Genomic DNA, 19,213 nt, shown 5'->3' with positions numbered 1-19,213 from the left:
AAAAGATGTCAAGAGAAATAATGCTTTGGATACCTGCCAGATTTTTGACTTCTTTACTTCTTTATTGTACATTTTGGGTTATAATGGGTTTAGATGGTTACTTAATTATTTATTGGAATGGATTTCTTTCTTTCTTTCTTTCTTCTTTTTTTTTGTAGAATACATGAGTCAAGCAAGCTTTGATTTTTCTACCCTTGTTATTTTTAATTGCAGCTTATTTTGTTGTTTGTTTTGCAGTTATAGATGGCAGGGATAGGAGATTTTATTTTTTATTTTTATATACCTTTTATTTTGGGACATCTAGTGGCATGACAAGCAGCTAGAGTTTCATTTTCTGGACAAGAAAGATGGTTTGAAGTTCCGGTATTGGATCTCAGTTGAGCATCAGCTTAATATCGAAATCGATTGATATGATTATTGATTCACATACAGTGAAAAACAGCTTTAGAGTTTTTTGTTTATTTATTTATTAGGAGACAAGGACTAGCTAAGAATAGCTAGATGATTTAGGCTACAATTCTTAATTTACTGTGGAGCAAGTCTCTTTGAACTCAGTGTGCTTGATTTTCAATAAGAATACCTAGAACTACAGGTAGTTCTTGACTTACGACCACAAACTCAGCCCAAAATTTCTGTTGCTAAGTGAGACATTTGTTAAATAAGTTTTGCCCCATTTTAAGACCTTTCTTGTCACCGTTGTTAGGCGAATCACTGCAGATGTTAAGTTAGTAACATGGGTGTTACATGAATCTGGCTTGGCCATCGACTTTGCTTGTCAGAAAGTTGCAAAAAAGTGATCATGTGAGTGCAACCAACATAAATACCTGCCAGTTGCCAAACATATGGATTTTGGATTTTGATCACATGATCATAGGGATGCTGCAATGGTCATAAGTGTGAAAAACGGTCATAAGTCACTTTTTCCAGTGCTTTTGCAACTTTGAACAGTCACTAAATGAACTGATGTAAGTCAAGGACTACCTTGTATAAGATCATGTAATTAAATTACTAAAGCCCAGGATTCATGAAATATGTATTGCCTGGATTGAGATGCTTGAGAGAGTGAGCATTTGACTTGATAGGAGGCCATGTATTTTTCAGATATATAGACAGATCCCATAAGCAAATGAGAATCTGAGTTGAACCTTGGTGCCATTTGGGAGACATGGCATTCCCCATATGATACTAATCCAGTCCCCCCACCCCAGAAATGAGAGGACTATAGTATCTTCTCTTGACATTGCGGTTTGGCTTGCTGGATACTGAAAGAAGGGCATTAAGCTTTACCATTCCTTTTTATGGCCAAGTCAATGAACACTTGGATTTCATATTTAGGATTAAGTTGCGAGTCCTGGGTGCAGTGCAATGCCTACAGTATGTATTATGGTGAAGGTGGTCTTTCAAAAAACAGCTTTTCAAAATCTTTTAGTTCAAGGTGTTCATGTCTTTTTTTCAGGCTTACCAGAAAATACAAGAATAATGTATTGTCGAAATAGCCAATAGAATAAAAGCTGTTCAGAGTGAAAGGCAAATTAAATTATATTTTCTCTGCTAGAAGTTCATTCCAATTTTGACTGATATCGTATTTCTGGGGCTGAAAATTCCATAGTTATTACAGGCCTATATCCGGTCATCTATTCCATATACTTCTCTTTGATCTCTGCTCATATACCAGCCTGCCAAATTCAGGAAAGGGGAATGACGTGTTGGGTTTAATCCTTTTTCAGCTAATCTTTGGTAATTCTGGGGATTTTGGATGCCCATTCAAAACTCTAAGGTTTACACAAAGTATATATCTGTTTGCACATAATTTGCAATGTTTCCAGTTTTAGCATGTAATTGTGTTTAATGAGGTTTGAAGGCCACAACATACCTATGTTGTTACCAAATGGATATGTTGGCACATTTAGAAATTATAGGGGGGAAAAAGAGGGAAGAAAAGGAAATTATTTTATTTAATATTAACAGCGTTCAACTTTTTTGGACATTGAAGAACTACCACTTCTGTTCATCGAAGTATATTGGCAGTATTTTTCCAGGAAAGATTAAAATATTATTTTCCTTCTTTTTTGAATATTTGAAATGACATTCTTTTTTAAAAGTATCCTCCCTATTAGTATTTTTTCTCAGTTTGAAGTATATTGCACATCTGTGTTGAAGTAGGAAGATATAGAAACCTGTAGTTTATTTGTAATTTTAAATAGCATAGGTTGCAGGCTTTACCACTGGATGTTCCAGAGAACTTAATGAAATCTATTTACAGGAGTGCATTGATGTATTTTATTCAGTTGGCCATAACATTCAGCCACAGACAAAGTTCCAAGGCATTCCAGAAAGACTTGAGAATAATATTGAAAAGATGAAATGAAAATTTGACAGTTCCAGTTCAACAATGATTAGTTTCTAGTTGGCTAGGATCAAAAATATTATTTATAGGAAAACATATTCATCGATTTTAACCAATCAAGATAATTCCCTTCTTTTTTGAAATTACTGGAAACACTAAGAGTGAAAGAAAGAGACTGATACTACTTCCAGATTCTTCTGATCACATGTTCATAATGGATGATGTATCCCAAACTGTATTTTTATAACAAATTTATTTTACCAGTTTCCTGGGGTTTGTTACAGTTTAATATAAACACATACATTAACCTGTTTTTTGATTAATTAACCATGGGTGACTTCCTGTGCTGCTTATCTATGTTAGAGGATTTATGTATGAGGAGACATGTGGGGGATCAGAGTGGCCTAATCTTTCCTGGCCATTTCTACCTGAATTTTGTGTATTGATTAAAGCTGAGGAACAGAGAAGTATTCTTTCAAAAACCCTGTATCCAAAATACTATAAAAGTGATCATCAGCAGTTTGAACTGAGCTTGCAGCTGGAAGAGCATTTAGTAACTCAGCCAGCGACATCACTTGGCTGACATAAGCAGATTGGGTTTAGTTAATGCTTGAATAGGCTACTGGCAAGAACCCAGTGCTATAGATTAATTATTTTTTATTTGGTTTACTTTACAGTTTTTGAATTGAAAACTCTGGACAGGTTACAATCTTCGAACGTCAAGGAATAGTACTACTAAGTCAATACTCAATAGTCAAAAGTTAAAACAGCAACAGTATACATGAAATAATAAAACAAGCCTTTCCCACGATGAATATCAAGAAATCTAACTCAGACAGAAGGACTAATGAAATAAAATTATTTTTAAATAAAAAAAGATTTTTAAGATTAAGTTATTTAATTAGCCGGGGGGGTGGGGGTGGGAGATGAAAAATAGAATAATTGAAGGAAGTGGAAAATGCCTGAACATCATATAGATGTGGCATTCATTGGTCAACCTGACAATCCAAAAAGATAAACCTCTGATTTGTATGAGGAACACTGCAAGCCTGTTTATTCAAGAAGCGGGGGGAGAGCCTTGATTGAAAACAAACTGGAGAAAAACCCAATTCCTCATCCCACTGCCCAAAAGCATCTCTGTCCGGTTTCCACTCTTTGGCCTCCATCATAGACCAGAGACTCTAGTCCAAGGGTTTTTCTATCTTTTTGGAATTAGATGAAAAAGGAAAACTACAGTGCCAACCATGAGTAAAAGTAGTTTAAACTGTATCTACCTTGAAGATAGGTTAGCTGTGTGAGAGAATATGGAAGGCTATGCTCCAACGTCTAGTGAACCAACTGAAACAAAGGTCTCTTTATTTTTACAGTTTTAAAAACTTGAAATCAAAATTTTGTTTTCTTCCTCCTTGTATACCATATCTTTTAGTTTATAGGCCTTAAGGCAGCATTAATTTTCTCCAAATATATGTAAGTCAATATTGGAGTATTTTTGGAATAGTTTTGAATAATAAAAAAAAGCAAGCTAAAATTGAATACATGTATTTGTAACTCTAGTCCAAATAGCTCCACGCCATCGCAAATTTGCTACCAATGTGGAAATGCGAAGACGGAATTGTATGTTGGTTTATTAAATGGACTCCTGTCGGTCCTTATTTGGGGGATCCTGTTCTGCTCTTGAGATCAAAGACAATAATATCCAAAGTATTCATTCATTTTCATACGAAGCTGAAAGGTTCAAATTAGTCTCTCAACCTGTTTGCCTCCCTGTAGGCTGTTTTTTTAAAAATCAAATTATATCTGCCTGGAATAATAATATTTGCTACTATACAAGGGAGTAGTTGTGACTACAGATTCAACTCTGTGGGCACGAGAACGAAACCAATCATTTCACTTGAGAAAGCTCTCCCCAAGCAGGGAGAGGTGGGATTTCTCTAACTGCTCTTCAAATAGTTGTTCAAAAGTCTGCCCCGCTCCAAGCAAGAAAGAGTTATGTCTGGAATATTTCACTTCAGCTTTCAGAGACCCGCTTTGTGTATCCCTTGGAGTGTGAGCCCTCAGTGAATAGCAATCGCAGTTTAAACTGTTTATTCCTTTCTTAGCAATAATGTTTAGGTTGAGGAAAGCCTTCCAAGATATATAGAATTTCTCATGCTGAGTAAGGGGTCCTTCACTTTTTTGCTACTGTTGCTGCTGCTTTCCACACTGGGGGCATTATTTTGATATACCCCCTTTTCATTCATATTCTGATAGGTAAAAGAACTCTCAATGTTATCATAATAATATAAGCTTCTTATTTTTTCAAGGTCTATAGTACAGCCATAAAAAAGAAGAAGAAGAAAGCCTCAAGTTGAAATGTGAAGTCTGTGCTTATGTTTTTGGAACGATTTTTCTCCCAAATAATTAGAAAAACCCATTCAGTCTATGAAGATAGAAAAAGGAAAGGTACAAATAAAGTTTAATGTTTTCAGATTCTCATCTTTAATTTCTTGATCCCCACCCCTGCCAATTAACCTGAAAAAAATCCTTAGTTTTTAAAATAATTTTAGTTTTATGGTAGCTGTAGTTTTCAATTGTATTTAAAACAAAATTAACCTTCTGTATTTACCTTCAGTGCCAAATAACTACATTCACTTAATATATGATGCTTTTTATTAGCACTTACAGTAATACTCTGCATATTTTTATAGAAGAAAAATATTTTATAGAAGAAAAAATTTTATTGACTTAGAAGAATATAGGATAGAAAGCAATTTTGTTCGGAAACATCTGAATCCCATGTGATACTAATTTTTAAAAGTCTTTACTTGTTTTTTTCCATCCCTAACTTGTCCACAACTAGTACAAACAATATTCTCTTTATAACAATTTAGGTTTATACTGTAATTTAACGAGCTAAAAGCACCTCACATATTTATTTATTATTTTTTTATTTATTTGCCAAAGATGTACAAGATAACAGGTATAAGTATAAACATGGATATGAACATAGGGAATGAGTACAAATAAATGGGGACAGTAGGACAGGGATGGTAGGCACGCTGGTGCGCTTATGGCTTACAGGTTTAAAATATAGTTCATTATTGTTATTCTTACATTTAAAAATTATATAGATTTGAAATAGAGAATGTAAACTAAGCCAAAGAGTGCCAATGAAGAATCAAACCTGGAACATGTTACTGAATGTCAGTAGAAAAACTTGTGAGCAATCTTCTTGCTTAGAAAGGCCCATACATATTGTGTCACGCTCTCTAGGTTTCCAGTAAAATCGGCTTTTTACACAGCTATAATCAAGCTGTAACCAAGCTTAATCTGATTTCCATTAATCTTGCTCATTTCTTTTTAAAGGGTGTAAAAAAAATAAAATACTTCTGGGTACATATTTTAAAAAAAACTTTGAATGAGGTGTATGCAGAAAACTCCTCATCCATTTCTAGGACTGGATCCAGGGCCCTGGAAACTGACTAGAAGTAATCTGTTCTAACTCATTTCTGATTTGGAGGGTTTTTCTTGCTGTTGTTGTTGATTTGATTTTTGGGGTGGTGGAAGGGAAAGCCTGTCTTACTATTCAAAAAACAAAAACAAAGCATGGCCTTTGGTGGTATGTAGTGCTGACCTATTGAAAGTTCCTTTACTACCCTGTGATTTGGTGTATCTGGCCATGGAGACCTGCATTCATTTAAATTAGCTAAGTTATCCCTTACCTTCTACCATAAGCTTAGGTCTTTCATTCCTCTAGTGGCATGACAAGCAGCTAGTTTCATTTCATTTCTTTCTGAGAGTATATAGACACAGAATAGGAATTAAGAAGAAATTCTAATCGATTGCATGGCCTCAGAGAGCAGCTATTGGAACTTCCGAACTTTTGGGGATCTGTCATAACTTCATTCAGTCTCTAAGTGATCAGTCGTAAGTTAATGAGTACCTGTCATTTTTGAGGCTTACCTTCTTTCTTTTTTAGTTATGATCCTGTGGGTCCAGTTCTATACGTATTCATTTTTTGTGTGTCAGCATTTAGAGAGCTTTGCATACATACATACTGCCCTTTTCAGATTTCTCCCGTTTTTCAATTTTGTAGAAATTGCTTACATTTGTGCCTTTTGTATCTACCGGTAGTTTTGTAGAATTTTCAATCTTTTGTAATACTTTTTATAGTTTTGTAAGTATACTTTGTAATACTTTTTAGGTAATAATACTTTGTAATAATACTTTGTAATATTACCTTTCCTTCAGGATTTCTGTCAAGCGCTGGGAAAAACAGGAGATTCAGGCAGTTCAAAGGAGTATAAAGATTTATTGCAAGCTTAAGCTTTCTACAAGAATCTGAGCAACTAATGACCAAGAGAAATTAGTGGGAGTTAAAAATAGAAAGGAATTCCAGGTGGGCTGGATTTAAATGTCTTGTGGGCGTACAGGTACTCATGACTGATGACACATTTGACCCCACCCTTGGGCTCAGCCTGGTCATCTCCTACAATTTCAAGCCTATTCTTTGTGTTAGGAATATGCATGCTTTAGGTTTGATCTCCAAAAGATGCTAGGGAGAGCATAGAAGCATAAAGTATAGCCCTGCCTTTTCCCAATATTGTATTGTGTAATCCTAGGGAAATAGGTGGCTACTTTAACATACATGGAACTGTTCCATGTATGCTCCTGTGCCCTCAGAATGCTCTTTTAGAGAACAGATCTAAAGTTTTTGTTGTCTGTCTGTCAAGTTTTATGACAGGTAATTCTTTGGATTTACTTACTGCAAATTGACTGGTGGCATTTCAAGATATTTCTGTTGGGCTCAGGAGAAGTAATATAAAGCAGATGTCTCTAACTTTGGCAACTTTATGACTTGTGGACTTCAATTCCCAGAATTCCTCAGCCAGTCATAAAGTTGCCAAGGTTGGAGACCTCTGATATAAAGAATAAATGTGGACTCTTTGTTTCTGTGACCTTAGGCATTGCAAAATATCTCTCCTGCACTGAACTTCATCTGGGTAGTCTACCGCATAGCTAACTAATTAGGCAAGCAAACAGATTCGATCATCTGATTGGTTTTCTAAGGCAAATGGGTTGATACATACAGGTACTAATAAGTTTGCCTTTGAATCCTGCTATAACTAGATGCACAGAGCTGTTTCTGTAATGATTGGTGAGCATGACCTTGGGAGACAGGAAACGTTTTCTTGTAAACCAAGTCTCAGCCCATAGAAGGAGAGATTTATTTATTTATTTATTTATTTATTTTATTAGATTTTTTATACCGCCCTTCTCCCGAAGGACTCAGGGCGGTGTACAGCCAAATAATAAAACCACACAATATACACATTAAAACAGAAACTTAAAACCAGGCATATTACATAAATGGCCGAAATTTAAAACAATCCATTTAAAACCCTAAAATTCATAAATAGCCCCAATTAAAATTTAATAAAACTTTTAAGCCAGTCCCGCTTGAATAAATAAATGCGTTTTCAGCTCACGGCGAAAGGATAGCATGGGAAACATTTCAAAGAGACCCTCTTTAGTTTTACAGAGAGTAAAGAAAAGAGGAGAGAAATACTGCAAGATTCTGTTCGTGTAACCTTAGAATAAAATAGAGTTACTATATTTACTCAGAGTTCTGCTTCTTATCGGGACTACCTTGAAGGGCTAACAATTTTTTTTGTTTATGTAACAAGGCAGAATTAGATTATATCAATCTAATCTGGAGGATTACATATATACATGTAGTATATTCTTATATGTTCTCTTATTTGTTTTTCAAAAAAAATCAAATATTATGTAGGCTTCTCTTTCTCTTTGCCATTCAGCATATTCTGGTCACTGATGATGGAAGTTGGAGTGATACTGAAAATTTCTGACTGGTGGTCTTTCCAAGTGGGTGTAAGTCAGAAAGACCAGAGTTCATTAGAACATTCACTTAGATTAGCAGAATTCTTTACGGTGCGGCTTTAAACAGCAATGAAATCTAAATGCCTAATGAAGCCAACATCTGTAAATCACTGTCTATGAATTTAGAAAGAGTTTATAACTACAAGTGCCTTTGGAGAGCTGTTTCTTATTATATCAAGACTAGAAAAAAAAGTGTTTTGATTCATTCTTTGGCTCCCAGTCTGGAGTCATTGTATTATTCAAGTGAACAAAGGAGACATGTATAAACATGAATCAGCACACTTCCAAATAAACGATCAAAGAAGTGGATTTTGTCTATGTGGAGATTATCTGGATGCAAACAATTGATCATTTCTTGTCTTGACTTTCTATTCAGTGTTTCTCTGTCAATTTGAAAAGAAACAAGAGGGGGTAAAATGGGAGGAATGACAGAAATAGACTCACTGTAATATCAAGAGTCCTATGAGCATACAGTAATGGAATCCACGTGCTGTTTAAGTCAGCATTAAATCAGTATTAGCGCTACACCATTGTTGAGGGCAGTGGCTTTTCAACAGTACAGAAAACAATCCACAATAAAGCTACCTAATTTAATTTTGTTCATTCCTCTTCAAGGCCCTGGTACCCTGTTGCTTTAACAGCACATATTCAGCTTCATTATTCTTCACTACATGATTCCATACAGTTGGGAATCATAAAGCAATTATAACAATGTGATGTTATGACGTACCCATACAAATGTAGCAGTGTTGTTGTTGTAAAGGCAAATGATGTTCTGTTGCTGACACTTCAATTATATTGCTGCGATTGCTTGTATGATAGGAATTTTCTTCCAGCATTTTGCTAGTGGTTTAGCTGGAGAATATATATGTAAATGCATATAGTATTGGAAACGCTCAAGTCATGCTGCACTGCTTTCTTTGGGATGCATATCATCTATTTTGCCTGGACGAGTGAAAGAATTATTAGCCTTGCAACAGAACTATTTTTTCTTCCTCCTTATATTTCTCCCCTGCTATCTGTTTTATACCTATTTACATAGTAATGTGGAACCAATGCCAGAAGAGGGGGACAAATAATAGCTGGTGAAAATGTTTGGCGTTATGTAAACACAATGACTTTTAAGGCTTATTTAGATGTGAGCTCTACTGGCTGGTTTCTGAGTGTTTCTAAAATGGTAAGGAGGTATGCAACCACCTTATACTACATGATCAGCATGCTCCATTGCTTTTGGTGAATCAGAGGATCCAGGAAAAAGAGAAGATGGGCAGGAATCCAATACTATTACAAATCTAATCCAGCTCCTTTGTTTTCAATGAACTTCTTGTTAAAGCATTTGTCCAGCACACTATGCTTTAGAGCAATTTATGCCTCTTTTTCTATATGTGTTCATATAGCTGCCTTTAATTGTGTTCACGGGGGGTGGGGTGGGTGGGAGTGCACTGAAGAAAGATCTTTGCAGATCTTTTCTCCCATTTTCCTATATTTTCCTATTTGCCAAAGCTCTTGAGGGCAGAACAAGATGTAAAGGATGGAAACTTATCAAGGAGAGATCCAACCTAAAAGTAAGGAGAAATTTCCTGACAGTGAGAACAATTAATCAATGGAATGGCTTGTTGATGCTCCAAAACTGGAGGCTTTTAAGATGAGGTTGGACAGCCATTTATCCAGAATGATATAGGGTGTCCTACTTGGGCAGTAGGTTGGACTAGAAGGTCTCCAAGGTCTCTTCCAACTCTGTTATTCTGTATTCAACCAGGATATCCCTCTGAATATTCCTCCTTTCTGTCATGAAGACTACATGTTGCTATATTTTTTCTTTAGGGCAGATAATATAAACACTGATAAAGCCTTATAAGAAGTAGATAATGGACAGTTAAGGAAAGAGCACCTTCAAGGGTATGGAAGTAGAGAACTACATGCCAAGTAGAGAACTAGAAAATTTACCATAATTTGAATATTGTTCAGTAATGCTCTCATTGTTCATCCTGGGTGAATTTCAGATGTTTCAAATCTCATTCTTTACCAAAGAAAAAGGCGCTATTGAAATTGACTGATTGAATAAAGTAGTCTAAAGAAGATGGGGTGGGAGTTAATTCAATGCAATTTTGAATGGTCTTCGTTTGTAAGCTTAACCAATTTCAGTGTCTGATCATAGAAAGAACTATTTCTTCAAACAAAAAGTGTTTTGGAACTATTTGTTGGACCAATAGTGCTAGAAGAGTAGTAGCATACTTTACTCAGTCAATTTCAACAGTGCTTTCTTTGGTAAAGAATGAGATTTTAAACATCTGAAATTCACCCAGCATGAACCATGATAGCTTCATTGAACTACATTCAAATTTTGGTAAATATTCTCTACTTGGCATGAATCTGTACAGGATATAGTGAAACTGTCACAGAAACGGATGCATTTAACTGACATGATATGGTAGATATACAGTTCTGTATGACATGCACATTTCCCCCTAATTCTGCTCCATCAAATGACAATGATGTCCAGAGCAAGCCAGACAGATTTAACCACATGACAGACACAAAGGGAAGTCTTAAGCCACCCACACAATTGCTTGAGGAAATATGCCAAGAAGCTAGATCTTCCAGGCAATGAAAAATAGTTTACATCTGGATCCTGTGTTTTGAAGCCCAGGTTTCAAGGAACGGGAAGAGTGGCGAATGGATTGCATTTTGACTTAAAGTATGCAGGAAAGATGTGTATTACAGTAATAATTCATTTCTCTTTACAAATAGTGTCTAGTCTTTCTGTCACAGTAAAAGAAAATTCAAGGGCTTTCTTCTAGAAATTCTGGTATAAAAACATTCTAACATGCTGATTTTATTTTAGTTTAATCTGATTTCCTGAAATGAAGGCAGGTAGCATATTCCATGTGTCATGTGGATTTATTTCTATATTGAACCTGAATCTTTCATAAAAAGTGGACATATGACATTTTTAAGTGACGCTCACAAAATGGAAGATTTAAGTTCAAGTTCTTTGGCCATCTATCTCAGTCAATGAGTCTGGGTGTCTTACAATACAAATATATATATATATTACAATTAAATTGTTTTAAAAAACAATAAAAAGAATAAAACCAGTAAAAACATCCAATTCAACATACACAAGAGCGAGATATTTCACCAGCTAACAATAAAGCCAGGAAATGGGGCCCTTGGCATATTCACTGTGCTAGGTTTTCACCACAATCAGGAACCACAAGTCCAAGAGGACCCCAACGTTGTGTACCAGATCTGTTTGGGACAATGGAACCCCATCCAGGTAATTAAAGAATTCAAGATCCTAAACAGGATTTATCCTTTGGCCTATAATTATTTAGAACTCCTAAATCTAGAAGCACCCCCTCTCCCCTGAATTGCTACATGAATACTTTTGTACAGTTTGAAACTATTTAGCTCTCTTATTGCAAAAAATAGAATTCATATTTATAAGACACATCGTATTAACTAAAATTCACCCAATAATATAAGTTTAATTGGTCTAATGGTTAAGGCACCTGGCTAGAAACTGGGAGACTTTTCTGATCTGAGTTCTAATCCCTTTTAGGCATGAAGCCAAGTGGATGTCCTTGGGCCAGTCCCTCTTTCTCCTTGAAGGTGGCAGTGGAAAATCACTTCTGAAATCTTGCCAAGAAAATTGCAGAGACTACTGCAGGAAGTCACCAGGAATCAATACTGGAGCATAATGTTAATAAGATACATGATATAGCTCCTTTCCTTCACAAAATCCACTTAATGGATGCAGAATCCATCTGGGTGTACCCTTTCTTGATTTAATATTCTTTTTGAGGAAAGTGCTTTTTTGTCTTTGATATGATGTAAGAGCCTTGCTGGCACATTGGTTAAGTACTGTATTGCAGGCAAACTCTGCCCATAATCTGGAGTTTGAGCCTGATGGCGCTCAAGATTGACCCATCCTTCCATCCTTCTGAGATTGATAAAATGAGGACCCAAATTGTTGAGGTCAACATGCTGGCAGTTGACCTGGCAACTGCTCAGAGAGTGCAGTAAAGAACTATGGAGTGGTATATAAGTGTAAGTGCTATTTGGTATGATGTTGTACAATATCATTTCTGATAATGGAGCCTTTTCTTTGCACTCAAAGTAGTCATCCATAGACTGTGTGCATCTCCCCAACACTTTATTCCAAGACTTTGAGGTACTGAAATTCAGTACCTCAGTGTTCAAATTTCAGTGATCTAATTTTCAGGTTTAAAAAACATTGATTTCAGGTATTATAAATTATATTTTTATTGTTTTGTTTTGTACGTTCCATACAGGTGTTTACAAGTGTTCATGATCCACAGCCAGGACTGACTTCTGTCAAATTTTTATTTGTTAGTGTTAAGTTCGGGCAATAACGAGGCAGGAGACCAGGGTAGTGACAACAGCTCTTTAATATACAGTGAACCCAGCAGCCAGTACTGAGGAAAACCTCTCTTTATATACATTTCAGCCGGTGGCCTCAACCAATCAGCAACGTGCTAATTCCCGCCAAAACTCCCGCCAAAACTTTTAAAGATACATTACACTCCTTCCCTCCCAGAAGGCATTTTACCATTATTTACATAATTTTAGCATATTATTTCTCTACGTAGTCATGCAGGTAAACTGGGCGTTTCCTAACCCTTCCGGACCTGCGCAGTTCACTTTCTGGGGTTGAGTCGAGCTGACCGGAGGGACTGCCCGTTCCTCGCAGCTCCTCCTCCAGGCCATCCGGCTTTGGATTACTTGCCGAGTCGTGCCTACTGTCCTCGGGAAGGACCGGAGGGTGTCGCTGGACCTCGTCTGAACCAGATAAGTTCCCCGTTTGTTCCCGGCTGGAGTCAGTTATGGGTTCAATAAATGAGTAGTCAGGGCCCGTTCCGTCTATCTCTGGTCTAGTGTTAATCCTCTTCCTCAGCTGATCTATGTGACGTCTCCACACTCGGCCGTCCTCTATCTCTACAAGATAAGACTTGGGGCCCGTGGTGTCAATGATTGTTCCCTTTAACCAGTTTGGGCCGTCACCGTAATTGTGCGCCCATACAGGACTCCCTATGGTTAGTTCCCTTGTTTTGCCTGATATTGTTTTGTACCCGTCTGGCGTGTAATTCGGGTTTAACCGGTCTAAGGGGCATCTTAGTTTTCGCCCCATCAGTAGCTCCGCTGGGCTGCGGCCAGTAGCTACACAAGGGGTTCTGTGTTGTACCGTTAGGAATGCGTCAATTTGTGATTGCCAATCACCCGGGCCGCTTCTTGACAATGCCTCTTTCGCGCTCCGGACGAAACGTTCAGCAAGGCCGTTCGTCGCAGGGTGGAAAGGCGCTGAGAGGGCATGTCGGATGCCCTCTTCTGCCAAGTACCCCTCAAAAAGTGTCGCGGTGAACTGTGGCCCATTGTCTGACACGAGGGTGTCCGGCAGCCCGTGCGTAGCGAAAAGGTGCCTTAGTGCTGAAATGACAGCTTCCGCGGTTGTGGATTTCATTAGGATGATCTCCAGCCATTTGGAGAATGCATCCACCACTATTAGAAACGTTTGGCCATGGAAAGGGCCAGCGAAGTCTATGTGTATACGGGACCAAGGGCCTTGGTTTCTCCCACTCCCGGACTGGGGCCGTTGGTGGTAGTGGTCTGGACTCCTGGCACCTTTGGCATTTGCCAACCTTGTCGCTAATCTCCTTGTCCATTAGGGGCCACCACACATAGCTTCTAGCTAAACCCTTCATTCTCACGATCCCAGGGTGACCTTCGTGCAGAAGTTCCAGAACTTTTTCCCGCAATTTCTCTGGAACTACCACCCTATCCCCCCAGAGCAGGCACCCCCCTTGCACCGATAATTCCCCGCTTTTCTTGACAAATTCTTTGAAACGCTCGCCCGGTGCAGCGGGCCACCCTCTTTGGACCCAACCAATTACAGTTCTCAAAGTAATGTCCCGGTATGACGCCCGAGCCACCTCCTTAGACGTGACTGGGCCAGAGTCCAGAGAGTCAATTAACAGTATGGGCGTCCCCGGAGTGGGGTCCTCGATCGCCCCTGGCAGTGGGCATCTGCTTAATGCGTCCGCATGCCCCAACTCCTTTCCTGGCCGATGCCGCAGTTTATAGGAGTAGGCGGCTAAAAAGATAGTCCATCGGGTCAATCGGGGCGAGAGTGCCACAGGCGTTGGGCGGTCGCCAGCCAGTAACCCTAACAGTGGTCTGTGGTCTGTAACAATTTCAAAATCTCTACCAAAGACGTATTCGTGAAACTTTTTTACTCCTGAAACTATAGCTAGGGCTTCCCTATCCAACTGACTATAGTTCCTCTCTGCCGAGGACATTGTTCTGGAGTAGAAGGCTATTGGGGCTTCTGTGCCATTTGGAAGCCTGTGGTTGAGCACAGCCCCCACCCCGTAGGGGGAAGCATCGCAAACTAATACCAATGGCATTGTGCTATGATACTGTATCAGTAAACTATCGCTCGAGAGTAGGTTTTTTACTGCCTCGAATGCCCTAGCTTCCGTCTTTCCCCAAGACCAAACAGTATTCTTTCCCAGTAACTTATGTAGCGGCTCGGCAACGGTTGCCTTATTTTTCAAAAAGACCGCGTAAAAGTTCACTAGACCCAGGAATGCCTGTAGCTCTGTTTTGTTTTTGGGCGCTGGAGCCTTTCTTATTGCCTTGACCTTGCTCTCAGTGGGGTGAATTCCTTCCTTGTCTATTCTGTAGCCCAAGAACTCTACGGATTCTACCCCTATTTGGCATTTGTTCACTTTAACTTTTAGACCGGCTGACCGGAAAATGCCCAAAACTTTTCTCAAACGCTCCCCCAATTCGTCTAAATTTTCGGCTGATACCAATACATCATCAAAATAGGGGACCACCCCCGGGAGCCCTTGCAGAAGTCGCTCCATTAAATTTTGAAATAGACCAGGTGCCACACTCACCCCAAACTGTAACCGGGTACACTTGAAAGCACCTCTGTGAGTCACAATTGTTTGGGCTTCGGCTGTGTTGGCGTCTACGGGCAGTTGTTGATAGGCTTGGGCCAAATCTAATTTGGCAAAAACGTGCCCTTGCCCCAGCGAGTGCAGCAAGTGTTGCACCACTGGGACCGGGTAAGCGCTTTTTTGCAAGGCTTTGTTTAAAGTTGCCTTGTAGTCAGCGCAGATTCTAACTGACCCATCTGGTTTCACTGGGGTGACGATTGGCGTCTCCCACTTTGCATGATCGACTGGCACTAGTATCCCCTGACTGACTAGTTTGTCTATCTCCCTGTCAATCTTGGGTTTAAGGGCAAAAGGGACCCTCCTTGCTTTTAACCGTATGGGGGCTACCTGGGGGTCTAAATTGAAAGAAATAGGGGTCCCCTTGTACTTGCCCAGGCAGTCCTTGAAAACATCTTCGAATTCGTCCATGAGTGTGTCCTTTAGGTTAAAGTCATTTCTGTAGATGCCAGTCACTCCCATGCCCAATGCTCGGAACCAGTCTAGTCCCAACAAGCTTGGCAGGGTCCCTTCGACTATCGTGATGGGCAGGGTTTTCTTGTGTGGTCCGTACTCGACGCGGACGGATGTTGTCCCTCGAACAGGGATGCGATTCCCTTGGTAGTCTTGAACTTTTAGCCGCTGTGTTTGCAGTTTGCGTTTGGCGATGTTCGGCAAAGCTTTCGCAAAAGTGTCCCAGGACATGATTGTGATCGCTGACCCTGTGTCCACCTCCAGCCGGCACGGCACTCCTTCAATTTTTGGTTTTGTGAATATTTTCTTCTCTAGGCGGGTCGCCGCACGACCCACTATTACGGTCGTTCGGTTTGACTTCGCGCCCTTTTTTTCTTGACCAATCACGGGTCGCCTTGCCGATCCCGCGCTCTGATTGGTTGGTTTGAATTTTCGGCGGGACGGTTGAGGTGCTCGACAAACTTGAGCCAGGTGCCCCCTCTTCTCGCACCGCCGACATGTAGCGTCCTTGAACTTGCATTGATGACGCTGGTGTTGCCCTCCGCAACTTCCGCATTCATCCCGGTCTTCTTTTCTCGGTCTCCCGGTGTGAAAAACTCCTTCCTCATCCTCGCCGTCTGATTCGGTCTGGACTTCTTCGTTGTGGACCGGAGTTGATTTCGCGCTCGCCGTTGGTGTGAGCGGCTTTTGTAGGGTTTCCGCCGCTTGGGTGGACATCTCATGAGCTCTGGCTTCGTCCAGAGCGTTTGCCAGCGTTAGGTTGCTTTTGGATAGCAGCCGCCTCCGCAAACGAATGTCTCTGACCCCACGGATGAGTTGCTCCAACAGTTCCTCATCCAAATCTCGGTACCCACAATATTTGGAGGCTTTCCTCAGGGCGGCCATGTAATCGCTGATGGACTCGCCCTCTTGCTGTCTGCGCTCTCCAAATTCAAAACGCTGCACATATTTGGACGGTGTTGGCGCGAAATGGTTCTTCAATAGGTTCTGCAGAGTTTGCCACGATACCGATTGTACCGGCGTTGGCTCTGCCAGGGCTTCTGCGATGTCGATGACCTCGGGACCGCAGTGGCTCAGGAAATACGCCCTTTTTCTGTTGTCTGGAACTCCTTGCAGTTCGTTGCCTCGAGGAAACTCTCAAACGGGTCATGTATGTCCCCATTTCTCCTTGGATGGGTCAAAGCGCTGCACATATTTGGACGGTGTTGGCGCGAAATGGTTCTTCAATAGGTTCTGCAGAGTTTGCCACGATACCGATTGTACCGGCGTTGGCTCTGCCAGGGCTTCTGCGATGTCGATGACCTCGGGACCGCAGTGGCTCAGGAAATACGCCCTTTTTCTGTTGTCTGGAACTCCTTGCAGTTCGTTCGCCTCGAGGAAACTCTCGAAACGGGTCATGTATGTCCCCCATTTCTCCTTGGATGGGTCAAACGGCGCGGGCGGTGTGTAGCTGGCCATCGCTGCGTTCCGCCCTGAATTTTGCTGGGTTCGGTCCTCGTAGTGCGTTCAGCTCTTTCCTGGTGCTTTTAGCCTCGGAATCCCACCTTCGTCGCCAGTGTTAAGTTCGGGCAATAACGAGGCAGGAGACCAGGGTAGTGACAACAGCTCTTTAATATACAGTGAACCCAGCAGCCAGTACTGAGGAAAACCTCTCTTTATATACATTTCAGCCGGTGGCCTCAACCAATCAGCAACATGCTAATTCCCGCCAAAACTCCCGCCAAAACTTTTAAAGATACATTACAGTTAGAACAAATAAATGGTAGAACAAATGATTTCCTTCCAAACTTATATTGTAGCCCTCATTTCTTCTTTGCAGGTGTCCTGTGACTTTCCGAAAATTGATTTTATTTCATGACTCCCTGCTGAATAAAGTTAAGTCTTGAATTCAATGCCTACTTATCAGCCTTATCTATAAAGAAGATGAGGAATCAAAATCACAGAAAAGCTAAAACTACTTATATTGAAAGTGGCTACAATAACAGAACCTTGCAAATCTGATTGTGCTGAACCTCTTCCTCTTTCTTATACTTTTATAGTGAATTAAAGGGGTGTCTGTCTGAACTTCTTCCAGCTATTTTGTTTGTTGTGGGTATAAAATACATTTTTTTCTTGTTGCTTGTTCTTGAATATCTCCATCAAAGTTATCTTCCCTCCTCTCTGTGGCACTTAATTTTCCACCAGCAGTTGTTACATGTGAATTTAGCTCCAAGGAGACAGCTTTGATTTCTTATATAGTCAGATTAATGTCTTGAACCTCACCAGTACACAGGGGCATTTGGTAGTCTCCAGATAGGTAGTACAAACCAGTGTAGTGAGCAACATCACACACTGAGATTCAAAAACAATAAAACCTAATTTGGTTTCTTTAAGTAAAATGGTCAACATTTCTTTCGCACATATCCAAACTTTTTCACACAACATACCTACCACTCCTTCATCAGGCTGGCCAGGGAATTAACCAGGAAATTGATGAAGTGGGCAGTTGTTCTGTCCCCTCCCTTCCTCCCCAAAACAATACGCCAGCCGAGGCCGTCTGCCAGCAATTTATTTACACTTGGCCGGATTTCTTCTGGCAACGAAAAGTTCTGGCAATGTTCCTTCACGTGCCAGCCAAGCCCTTATCAAGTAGCAGCGTGCCGACAGACCGTTGCCAGGGCAACCAGGAGTCTGCAGGATGATCTAAAGTACTCATAAGAAATCCCAGCTTTCAGTCCAAAGCAGTCAAAGAGCCAGTAGTCCGTAACTTTGTCTGAAACAAGGGCCTATGGAGCACTCTCCCTGCTTTTATCCCCTGTGGGGTGTGGCTCCATGATTCAGCACTCCCTGGGCCTGCCCCACCTTTTCCTCTGCTGCGCACGCTTATCTCAGTGTCGCTGTTTCGCATCTAGCCAAGATTGATCTCAGCAGCTGGTTCTTGGGGCATTGCCAGGGAAGAGGAGAGGTCAGGGGAAAGAGGCCGTGTCAGCTCCTCCTCCCCCTGGCCTGTAACTGGAACCTGGGATGGTGCCAGGGAGGAGGAAGGTCCAGGGGGGGAAGGAGGCCTTGTCAGCTCCTCCTCCTCACTTTCCAAGTCATCCGGCTCCAGGAGGCCAGGCCCAGGGGGCAGAGCCACAACAGCAGTATTGCAGAGGTCTCAGGTCCAGATAAAAATAATTTCAGCAGGTTATAGACTTATATATCACCCCATAGCATCAGATAATGCACCAACAATTTGGGTCCTCATTTTATGGAAGAATGGAAAGTTGAGTCAACCTTGAGCCCATCAGATTCGGAATCTAGGCTGTGGGCAGAATTGGCCTGCAATACTGCATTCTAACTACTGCACCGCCAGGGTTAAAGATTTGACCGATGAGCATCTATATCCTATAATAAACATACTCTGTTTTATCAGCTACTGTTAATTTGATAAATGATCAGATAAGCTTTGAGAACCTTTTGTTTTATTTATTTATTTATTTATTTATTTATTTATTTATTTATTTATTTATTTATTTATTTATTTGTCATAACAATATATATAGGCATCACACAAAAAGATTATACA

The sequence above is a fragment of the Ahaetulla prasina genome, chromosome 1 (genome assembly GCF_028640845.1).
Source record: "Ahaetulla prasina isolate Xishuangbanna chromosome 1, ASM2864084v1, whole genome shotgun sequence".
NCBI lineage: Eukaryota > Metazoa > Chordata > Lepidosauria > Squamata > Colubridae > Ahaetulla > Ahaetulla prasina.
This window is presented reverse-complemented; position numbering follows the sequence as displayed.